This window comes from Neophocaena asiaeorientalis, unplaced genomic scaffold (assembly GCF_003031525.2).
Source record: "Neophocaena asiaeorientalis asiaeorientalis breed wild unplaced genomic scaffold, Neophocaena_asiaeorientalis_V1.1 scaffold165, whole genome shotgun sequence".
Classification (NCBI taxonomy): Eukaryota; Metazoa; Chordata; class Mammalia; order Artiodactyla; family Phocoenidae; genus Neophocaena; species Neophocaena asiaeorientalis.
The window spans coordinates 687980-698501 of record NW_020173918.1 but is presented as its reverse complement, the minus strand read 5'-3'; positions in this window follow the sequence as shown (position 1 = coordinate 698501).

The following is a 10522-nucleotide window of genomic DNA, read 5'->3' as shown; positions in this document are numbered from 1 at the left end:
CAGCTTACCCTTCCCCCTCCCCATATCCTCAAGTCCATTCTCTAGTAGGTCTGTGTGTTTATTCCCATCTTACCCCTAGGTTCTTCATGACCCTTTTTTTTTTTTCTTAGATCCCGTATTATATGTGTGTTAGTATACGGTATTTGTATATTAGGTCCCATTTGTTTATTTTCATTTTTATTTCCATTTCTGTAGGACGTGGGTCAAAAAGGATCTTGCTGTGATTTATGTCATGCCTTTGTTTTCCTCTACGAGTTTTACAGTATCTGCCCTTACATTTAGGTCTTTAATCCATTTTGAGTTTACTTTTGTGTATGGAGTTAGGGAGTGTTCTAATTTTATTCTCTTTAGATGTAGCTGTCCAGTTTTCCCAGCACCACTTGTTGAAGAGGCTGTCTTTTCTCCATTGTATATTCTTGCCTCCTTTATGAAAACTAAGCTGACCATATGTACGTGGGTTTATCTCTGGGGTCTCTATCCTATTCCATTGATCTATATTTCTGTTTTTGTGCCACTACCATACTGTCTTGATTACTGTAGCTCTGTAGTATAGTCTGAAGTCAGGGAGCCTAATTCCTCCAGCTCTGTTTTTCTTTCTCAAGATTGCTTTGGCTCTTTGGGGTGTTTTGTGTTTCCATACAAATTGTGAAATTTTTTGTTCTAGTTCTGTGAAAAATGCCATTGGTAGATTGATATGGATTGCACTCAATCTGTAGGTTGCTTCAGGGAGTATGGTCATTTTCACAATGTTGATTCTCCCAATCCAAGAACAAGCTGTATCTCTCCACCTATTTGTATCATCTTTAATTTCTTTCATCAGTGTCTTATAGTTTTCTACATACAGGCCTTTTTTCTCCTTAGGTAGGTTTATTCCTAGGTATTTTATTCTTTTTGTTGCAATGGTAAATGAGAATGTTTCCTTAATTTCTCTTTCAGATTTTTTATCATTAGGAATGATGTAGGAATGCAAGAGATTTCTGTGCATTAATTTTGTATCCTGCTACTTTACCAAATTTGTTGATTAGCTCTAGTAGTTTTCTGGTACCATCTTTAGGATTCTCTATGTAAAGTATCATGTCATCTGCAAACAGTGACAGCTTTACTTCTTCATTACCAATTTGGATTCCTTTTATTTCTTTTTCTTCTCTGATTGCTTTGAGTAAAACTTCCAAAACTATGTTGAATAAGAGTGGTGAGAGTGGACAAACTTGTCTTGTTCTTGAACTTAGAGGAAATGATTTCAGTTTTTCACAATGAGAACAATGTTGGCTGCGGGTTTGTCACATATTGCCTTTATTATGTTGACGTAAGTTCCCTCTATGCCTACTTTCTGGAGGGTTTTTATCAACATGGGTGTTGAATTTTGTCGAAAGCTTGTTCTGCATCTACTGAGATGATCATATGGTTTTTCTCCTTCAATTTGTTAATATGGTTTATCACACTGATTGATTTGCGTATATTGAAGAATCCTTGCTTCCTGGGATAAACCCCATTTTATCATGGTGTATGATCCTTTTAATGTGCTGTTGGAATCTGTTTGCTAGTATTTTCTTGAGGATTTTTGCATCTATGTTCATCAGAGATATTGGCCTGCAGTTTTCTTTCCTTGTGACATGGTTGTCTGGTTTTGGTGTCAGGGTGATGGTGGCCTCGTAGAATGAGTTTGGGAGTGTTCCTCCCTCTGCTATATTTTGGAAGAGTTTGAGGAGGATAGGTGTTAGCTCTTCTCTAAACGTTTGATAGAATTTGCCTGTGAAGCCATCTGGTCCTGGACTTTTGTTTGTTGAAAGATTTTTAATCACAGTCTCAATTTCAGTGCTTGTGATTGGTCTGTTTATATATTCTATTTCTCCCTGGTTCAGTCTCAGAAGGTTGTGCTTTTCTAAGGATGTGTCCATTTCTTCCAGGTTGTCCATTTTATTGGCATATAATCGCTTGTAGTAATCTTTCATGATCCTTTGTATTTCTGTAGTGTCAGTTGTAACTTCTCCATTTTCATTTCCCATTCTGTTGATTTGAGCCTTTTCCCTTTATTTCTTGATGAGTTTGGCTAATGGTTTATCAATTTTGTTTACCTTCTCAAAGAACCAGCTTTTAGTGTTATTGATCTTTGCTATTGTTTCCTTCATCTCTTCTTCATTTATTTCTGATCTGATCTTTATAATTGCTTTCCTTCTAACTTTGGGGTTTTTTTGTTCTTCTTTCTCCAATTGCTTTAGGTGTAAGGTTAGGTTGTTGATTTGACATGTATCTTAAGGTAGGATTGTATGCCTATAAACTTCCCTCTTAGAACTGCTTTTCCTGCATCCCATAGGTTTTGGGTCATTGTGTTTTCATTATCATTTGTTGGTTCTAGGTATTTTTTGATTTCCTCTTTTATTTTTTCATTGATCTCTTGGTTATTTAGTAGCATATTGTTTAGCCTCCATGTGTTTGTATTTTTTTTACAGATTTTTTCCTGTAATTGATATCTAGTCTCATAGCGTTGTGATCAGAAAAGATACTTGATATGATTTCAATTTTCTTAAATTTAACAAGGCTTGATTTGTGAACCAAGATATGATCTATCCTGGAGAATGTTCCATGAGCACTTGAGAAGAAAGTGTATTCTGTTGTTTTTGGATGGAATGTCCTATAAATATCAGTTAAGTCCATCTTGTTTAATGTATCATTTAAAGCTTGTGTTTCCTTATTTATTTTCATTTTGGATGATCTGTCCATTGGTGAAAGTGGGGTGGTAAGTCCCCTACTATGATTTTGTTACTGTCGATTTCCCCTTTTATGGCTGTTATCATTTGCCTTATGTATTGAGGTGGTCCTATGTTGGATGCATAACTATTTACAATTGTTATATCTTCTTCCTGGATCGATCCCTTGATCATTATGTAGTGTCCTTCTTTGTCTCTTGTAATAGTCTTTCTGTTAAAGTCTATTTTGTGTGATATGAGAATTGCTACTCCAGCTTTCTTTTGATTTCCATTTTCATGGAATATCTTTTTCCATCCCCTCACTTTCAGTCTGAATGTGTCCCTAGGTCTCAAGTGGGTCTCTTTTAGACCGCATATATATGGGTCTTATTTTTTTATCCATTCAGCCAGTCTATGTCTTTTGGTTGGAGCATTTAATCCATTTACATTTAAGGTAGTTATTGATATGTATGTTCCTATGACCATTTTCTTAATTGTTTTGGGTTTATTATTGTAGGTCTTTTCCTTCTCTTGTGTTTCCTGCCTAGCGAAGTTCCTTTAGCATTTGTCTCAAAGCTGGTTTGGTGGTGCAGACTTCTCTTAGCCTTTGCTTGACTGTAAAGGTTTAATTTCTCCGTTGAATCTGAATACCCTTGCTGGGTAGAGTTCTCTTGGTTGTAGGTTTTTCCCTTTCATCACTTTAAATATGTCCTGCCACTCCCTTCTGACTTGCAGAGTTTCTGCTGAAAGATCAGCTGTTAACCTTATGGGGATTCCTTTGTATGTTATTTGTTCTTTTTCCCTTGCTGCTTTTAATATTGTTTTTTGTATTTAATTTTTGATAGTTTGATTAATATGTGTCTTGGCGTGTTTCTCCTTGGATTCATCCTGTATGGGGCTGTCTGCGCTTCCTGCATTTGATTGACTATTTCTTCTCCCGTATTAGGGAAGTTTTCAACTATAATCTCTTCAAATATTTTCTCAGTCCCTTTCTTTTTCTCTTCTTCTTCTGGGACCCCTATAATTCGAATGTTGGTGCATTTAATTTTGTCCCAGAGGTCTCTGAGACTGTCCTTAATTATTTTCATTCTTTTTTGTTTATTCTTCTGTGGTAGTTATTTCCACTATTTTATCTTACAGTTCACTTATCCATTCTTCTGCCTCAGTTATTCTGCTATTGATTCCTTCTAGAGAATTTTTAATTTCATATATTGTGTTGTTCATCATTGTTTGTTTATCTTTAGTCCTTCTAGATCCTTGTTAAATGTTTCTTGTATTTTCTCCATTCTATTTCCTAGATTTTGGATCAATTTTACTATCATTACTCTGAATTCTTTTCCAGGTAGACAGCCTATTTCCTCTTCATTTGTTTGGTCTGTTTGGTTTTTACCTTGCTTCTTCATCTGCTGTGTGTTATTATGTCCTCTCATTTTGCTTAACTTACTGTGTTTGGGGTCTCCTTTTTGCAGGCTACAGGTTCGTAGTTCTCATTGTTTTTGGTGTGTGCCCTCAGTGGGTAAGGTTGGTTCAGTGGGTTGGGTAGGCTTCCTGGTGGAGTGGACTCGTACCTGTGTTCTGGTGGATGAGGCTGGATCTTGTCTTTCTGGTGGGCAGGACCACGTCCAATGGTGTCTTTTGTGGTGTCTGTGATCTTACTATGATTTTAGGCAGCCTCTCTGCTAATGGGTGGGGTGATGTTCCTGTCTTGCTAGTTGTTTGGTGTAGGGTGTGCAGCACTGTAGCTTGCTGGTCGTTGAGTGGAGCTTGGTCTTAGTGTTGTGATGGAGATCTCTGGGACAGCTTTTGCCCTTGGATATTACATGGAGCCGGGAGGTGACTGGTGGACTAATGTCCTGAACTAAGCTCTCCCATCTTAGAGGCACAGGCATGATACCCGGCCGGAGCACCAAGACCACCGTGTCCGCCATACGGCTCAGAAGAAAAGGGAGACAGAGGGCAGATAGAAGCAAGAAGAGCTACAATCCTGCAACCTGTGGAACAAAAACCACATTCACAGAAAGATAGACACGATGAAAAGGCAGATGGCTATGTACCAGATGACGTAACAAGATAAAACCTCAGAAAAACAACTAAATGAAGTGGAGATAGGCAACCTTCCAGAAAAATAATTCAGAATAATGATAGTGAAGATGATTCCAAGACAGATAGTAATCAAATTGGCAAAAATTAAAGACAAACAAAAGTTATTAAAAGTGGCAAGGGAAAAACGACAAATATCATGCAAGAGAACTCCCATAAAGTTAACAGCTGATTTCTTAGCAGAAACTCTACAAGCCAGAAGGGAATGGCGTGATATACTTAAAGTGATGAAAGGGAAGAACCTACAACCAAGATTACTCTATCCAGCAAGGATCTTATTCAGATTCGCTGGAGAAATCAGAAGCTTTACTGACAAGCAAAAGCTATGAGAATTCAGCACCACCAAACCAGCTCTACAACAAATGCTAAAGGAACTTCTCTAGGTGGGAAACACAGCAGGAGAAAAGGACCTACAAAAACAAACCCAAAACAATTAAGAAAATGGTTATAGGAACATACATATTGATAATTACCTTAAACATGAATGGATTAAATGCTCCAACCAAAAGACACAGTCTTGCTGAATGGATACAAAAACAAGGCCCATATATATGCTGTGTACAAGAGACCCACTTAAGACCTAGGGACACATTCAGACTGAAAGTGAGGGGATGGAAAAAGGTATTCCATGCAAATGGAAATAAAAGGAAAGCTGGAGTAGCAGTACTCATATCCCATAAAATAGACTTTAAAATAAAGACTATTACAAGAGACAAGGAAGGACACTACATAATGATCAGGGGATCAATCTAAGAAGAAGATATAACAATTATAAATATATATGCGCCCAACATAGGAGCACCTCAATACGTAAGGCAACTGCTAACAGGTATGAAAGAGGAAATCGGCAGTAACACAATAATAGTGGGGGCTTTTAACAGCTCACTTATACCAATGGACAGATCATCCAAACATAAAATTATAAAGAAACACAAGCTTTAAATGACACAATAGACCAGATAGATTTAATTGACATTTATAGGACATTCCATCCAAAAACAGCAGATTACACTTTCTTCTCAAGTGCGCACAGAGCATTCTCCAGGGTAGAACACATTTTGGGTCACAAATCAAGCCTCAGTAAATTTAAGAAAATTGAAATCATATCAAGCATCTTTTCTGACCACAATGCTATGAGATTAGAAATCAATTGCAGGGAAAAAAACGTAAAAAGATCACAAACACACGGAGGCTAAACAATACATTACTAAATAACCAAGAGATCTCTGAAGAAATCAACGAGGAAATAAAAAAATACCTAGAGACAAATGACAATGAAAACACGATCATCCAAAACCTACGGGATGCAGCAAAAGCAGTTCTAAGAGGGAAGTTTATAGCTCTACAAGCCTACCTCAAGAAACAAGAAAAGTCTCAAACAATATAAGCTTACACCTAAAGGAACTAGAGAAAGAAGAACACAAAAAACCCAAAGTTGGCAGAAGGAAAGAAGTCATAAAGATCAGAGCAGAAATAAATGAAATAGAAACAAAGAAAACAATAGCAAAGATCAATGAAACTAAAAGCTGGTTCTTTGAGAAGATAAAGAAAATTGATAAACCATTAGCCAGACTCATCAAGAAAACTAGCGAGAGGACTGAAATCAATAAAATTAGAAATGAAAAAGGAGAAGTTACCACAGACATGGTAAAAATACAAAGCATCCGAAGAGACTACTACAAGCAACTGTATGTCAAGAAAATGGACAACCTGGAAGAAATGGGCAAATTCTTAGCAAGGTATAACCTTCCAAGACTGAACCAGGTTGAAATAGAAAATATGAATAGACCAATCACAAGCAATGAAATTGAAACTGTGATTAAAAATCTTCTAACAAACAAAAGTCCAGGACCAGATGGCTGCACAGGTGAATTGTATCAAACATTTAGAGAAGAGCTAATACCCATCCTTCTCAAGTTCTTCCAACAAATTGTGGCAGAAGGAACATTCCCAAATTCATTCTACGAGGCCACCATCACCCTGATACTGAAACCACACAAAGATACTACAAAAAAAGAAAATTACAGACCAATATCACTGTTGTATATAGATGCAAAAATCCTCAACAAAGTTCTAGCAAACAGAATCCAACACATTAAAAGGATCATACACCATGACCAAGTGGGATGTATCCCAGGGATGCAAGGATTCTTCAATATATGCGAATCAATCAATGTGATACACCATATTAACAAATTGAAGAATAAAAGCCATATGATCATCTCAATAGATGCAGAAAAAGCTTTTGACAAAATTCAACACCGATTTATGATAAAAACTCTCTAGAAAGTGGGCATAGAGGGAACCTACCTCAAAATAATAAAGGACATATACGACAAACCCACAGCAAACTTTCTCAATGGTGAAAAACTGAAAGCACTTCCTCTAATATCAGGAACAAGACAAGGATGTCCACTCTCACCACTGTTATTCAACATAGTTTTGGAAGTCCTAGCCACAGCAATCAGAGAAGAAAAAGAAATAAAAGGAATACAAATTGGAAAAGAAGAAGTAAAACTGTCCCTGTTTGCAGATGACATGATACTATACATAGAGAATCCTAAAGATGGTACCAGAAAACTACTAGAGTTAACCAATGAATTGGTAAAGTAGCAGGATAAAAAATTAATGCACAGAAATCTCTTGCATTCCTATACACTTATGATGAAAAATCTGAAAGAGAAATTAAGGAAATGCACTCCCATTTACCATTGCAACAAAAGAATAAAATACCTAGGAATAAACCTACCTAGGGAGACCAGAGACCTGTATGCAGAAAACTATAAGACACTGATGACAGAAATTAAATATGATACCCACAGATGGAGAAATATACCATGTTCTTGGAGTGGAAGAATTAATATTGTGAAAATGACTATACTACTCAAAGCAATCTACATATTCAATGCAATCCCTATCAAATTACCAATGGCCTTTTATACAGAACTAGAACAAAAAATCTTAAAATCTGTGTGGAGACACAAGACTGTGAATAGCCAAAGTGTTCTTGAGGGAAAAAAACAGAGCTGGAGGAATCAGACTCCCTGACTTCAGACTATACTATAAAGCTACAGGAATCAAGACAATATGGTACTGGCACAAAAACAGAAACATAGGTCAATGGAAGAAGATAGAAAGCCCAGAGATAAACCCACACATCTATTGTCAACTAATCTGTGACAAAGGAGGCAAGGATATACAATGGAGAAAAAACAATCTCTTCAATAAGTGGTGCTGGGAAAATGGGACAGCTTCATGTAAAAGAATGAAATTAGAACACTGCCTAACACCATACACAAAAATAAACTCAAAATGGATTAAAGGCCTAAATATAAGACCGGACACTATAAAACTCTTAGAGGAAAACATTTATGTCACTCTTTGACATAAATACAGCAAGATCTTTTTTGATCCACCTCCTAGAGTAATGGAAATAAACACAAAAATAAACAAATGGGACCTAATGAAACTTAAAAGCTTTTGCACAGCAAAGGAAACCATAAACAAGATGGAAGGATGACCCTCAGAATGGGAGAAAATACTTGCAAATGAATCAACGGACAAAGGATTAATCTCCAAAATATATAAACAGCTCACGCAGCTCAATATCAAAAAAACAAACAACCAAGTCCAAAAATGGGCAGAAGACCTAAATAGACGTTTCTTCAAAGAAGACATACCGATGACCAGGAAACAGATGAAAAGCTGCTCAACATCACTAATTATTAGAGAAATGGAAATCAAAACTACAACGAGGTATCCCCTGACACCAGTTAGAATGGGCATAATCAGAAAATCTACAAACAACAAATGCTGGAGAGGGTGTGGAGAAAAGGGTACCCTCTTGTAGTGTTGGTGGGAATGTAAATTGATACAGCTACAATGGAGAATAGTATGGAGGTTCCTTAAAAAACTAAAAATAGAACTACCATATGACCCAGCAATCCCACTACTCTGTATATACCCAGAGAAAACCATAATTCAGAAAGACACATGCACCCCAATGTTCATTGCAGCCCTATTTACAATAGCCAGGTCATGGAAGCAACCTAAATGCCCATCGACAGTTGAATGGTTAAAGAAGATGTGGTACATATATACAATGGAATATTACTCAGGCATAAAACGGAACAAAATTGGGTCATTTGTTGAGATGTGGATGGATCTAGAGAGTGTCCTACAGAGTAAAGTAAGTCAGATAGAGAAAAACAAACATCGTATATTAACATATATATGTGGAACCTAGAAAAATGGTACAGATGAACTGGTTTGCAGGGCAGAAATTGAAACACAGATGTAGAGAACAGAGGTATGGATACCAAGCGGGGAAAGCGGCAGGGTGGTGGTAGTGGTGGTTTGATGAATTTGGTGATTGGGATTGACATGTATACACTGATGTGTATAAAATTGATGACTAATAAGAACCTGCTGTATAATATATATATATATATATTATTCAAGTCATCCAATGGTGGAATGACCCAGTTGATTGTATGACTGATCTGACCAACAACAGATTGATGTATCAAAGAGATGTGTAAGTCATTTTATTTATAGGCAATTTTTAAATTCTAAGAACTATTCTGAAGACTGATCATGAAGTTATCTTGCTTACTTGGTGAGTTTAGATCTATATTTAACAAATCACAAACCTGTATAGTGATAGTACACATTCTGAGGGCTTTAAATAGTGATGAAGAGTGGCCCCCGATTGCCGCAACTAGAGAAAGCCCTCGTGCAGAAACGAAGACATAACACAGCCAAAAATAAATAAATTTATTTAAAAAAAGATCGTTCTTATGTGATTATTTAGGTGATTTTCCCCTTTACTTATTGAATGTTTGTATGTGCATCTGTATGTGAGCATGCACATGTCTTTGGAAATATAAGTAAAAATTTAATACATTTATTTTACAGGAAGCTTTGAAGAGACAGAGCATGTCAAGTTTTCGATTTCTAACATAAATACATTTTATAGATAATATATTGTTTCAGGGAGTAGAACAGATATTCTTCTTTGGTGATTATGTATTGATTTTCTTTTGTCTGTAACAATTTAAAGTAGTTTATTGCTTACATTTAAATAAATGCTAAATCAGTAGTAAGTTATAGAACCATACAGTGGATATATGTATAGAGACATTATCCAGAATACATGCCCTGGTCAGAATGGAGACTTGTAGAAATACTCACTTTAGATGAGTCTTATAAGAGCAGAAATGTGAAGAGATAAAGTGATCTTACATTTCATCCTCAATGCTCAATTTTTACAAGTCACTTTTGTGATCTAACTTTGAAATAGGACAACCTAAGGCAATTGTATTTTTTCAAATTTTATAATGGATAACATTCATGGTCAAATTTTGAGATAGAGAATTAGTAATGTTAATTATGAGTCCTGACTCTGGTATTGACCTGTTTCTTTTGGAAAATTATTTGACCTTTCTAACTTTCAAAATTCAAAATAGAAATATGTCTGGTTTTGACTATATCATGATATGTAATTTGAATCAAAGAAGACAAAATGGGCTTCCCTGGTGGCGCAGTGGTTGAGAATCTGCCTGCCAATGCAGGGGACACGGGTTCGAGCCCTGGTCTGGGAAGATCCCACATGCTGCGGAGCAACTGGGTCCGTGAGCCACAATTACTGAGCCTGCGCGTCTGGAGCCTGTGCTCCGCAACAAGAGAGGCCGCGATAGTGAGAGGCCCAAGCACCGCGATGAAGAGTGGCCCCC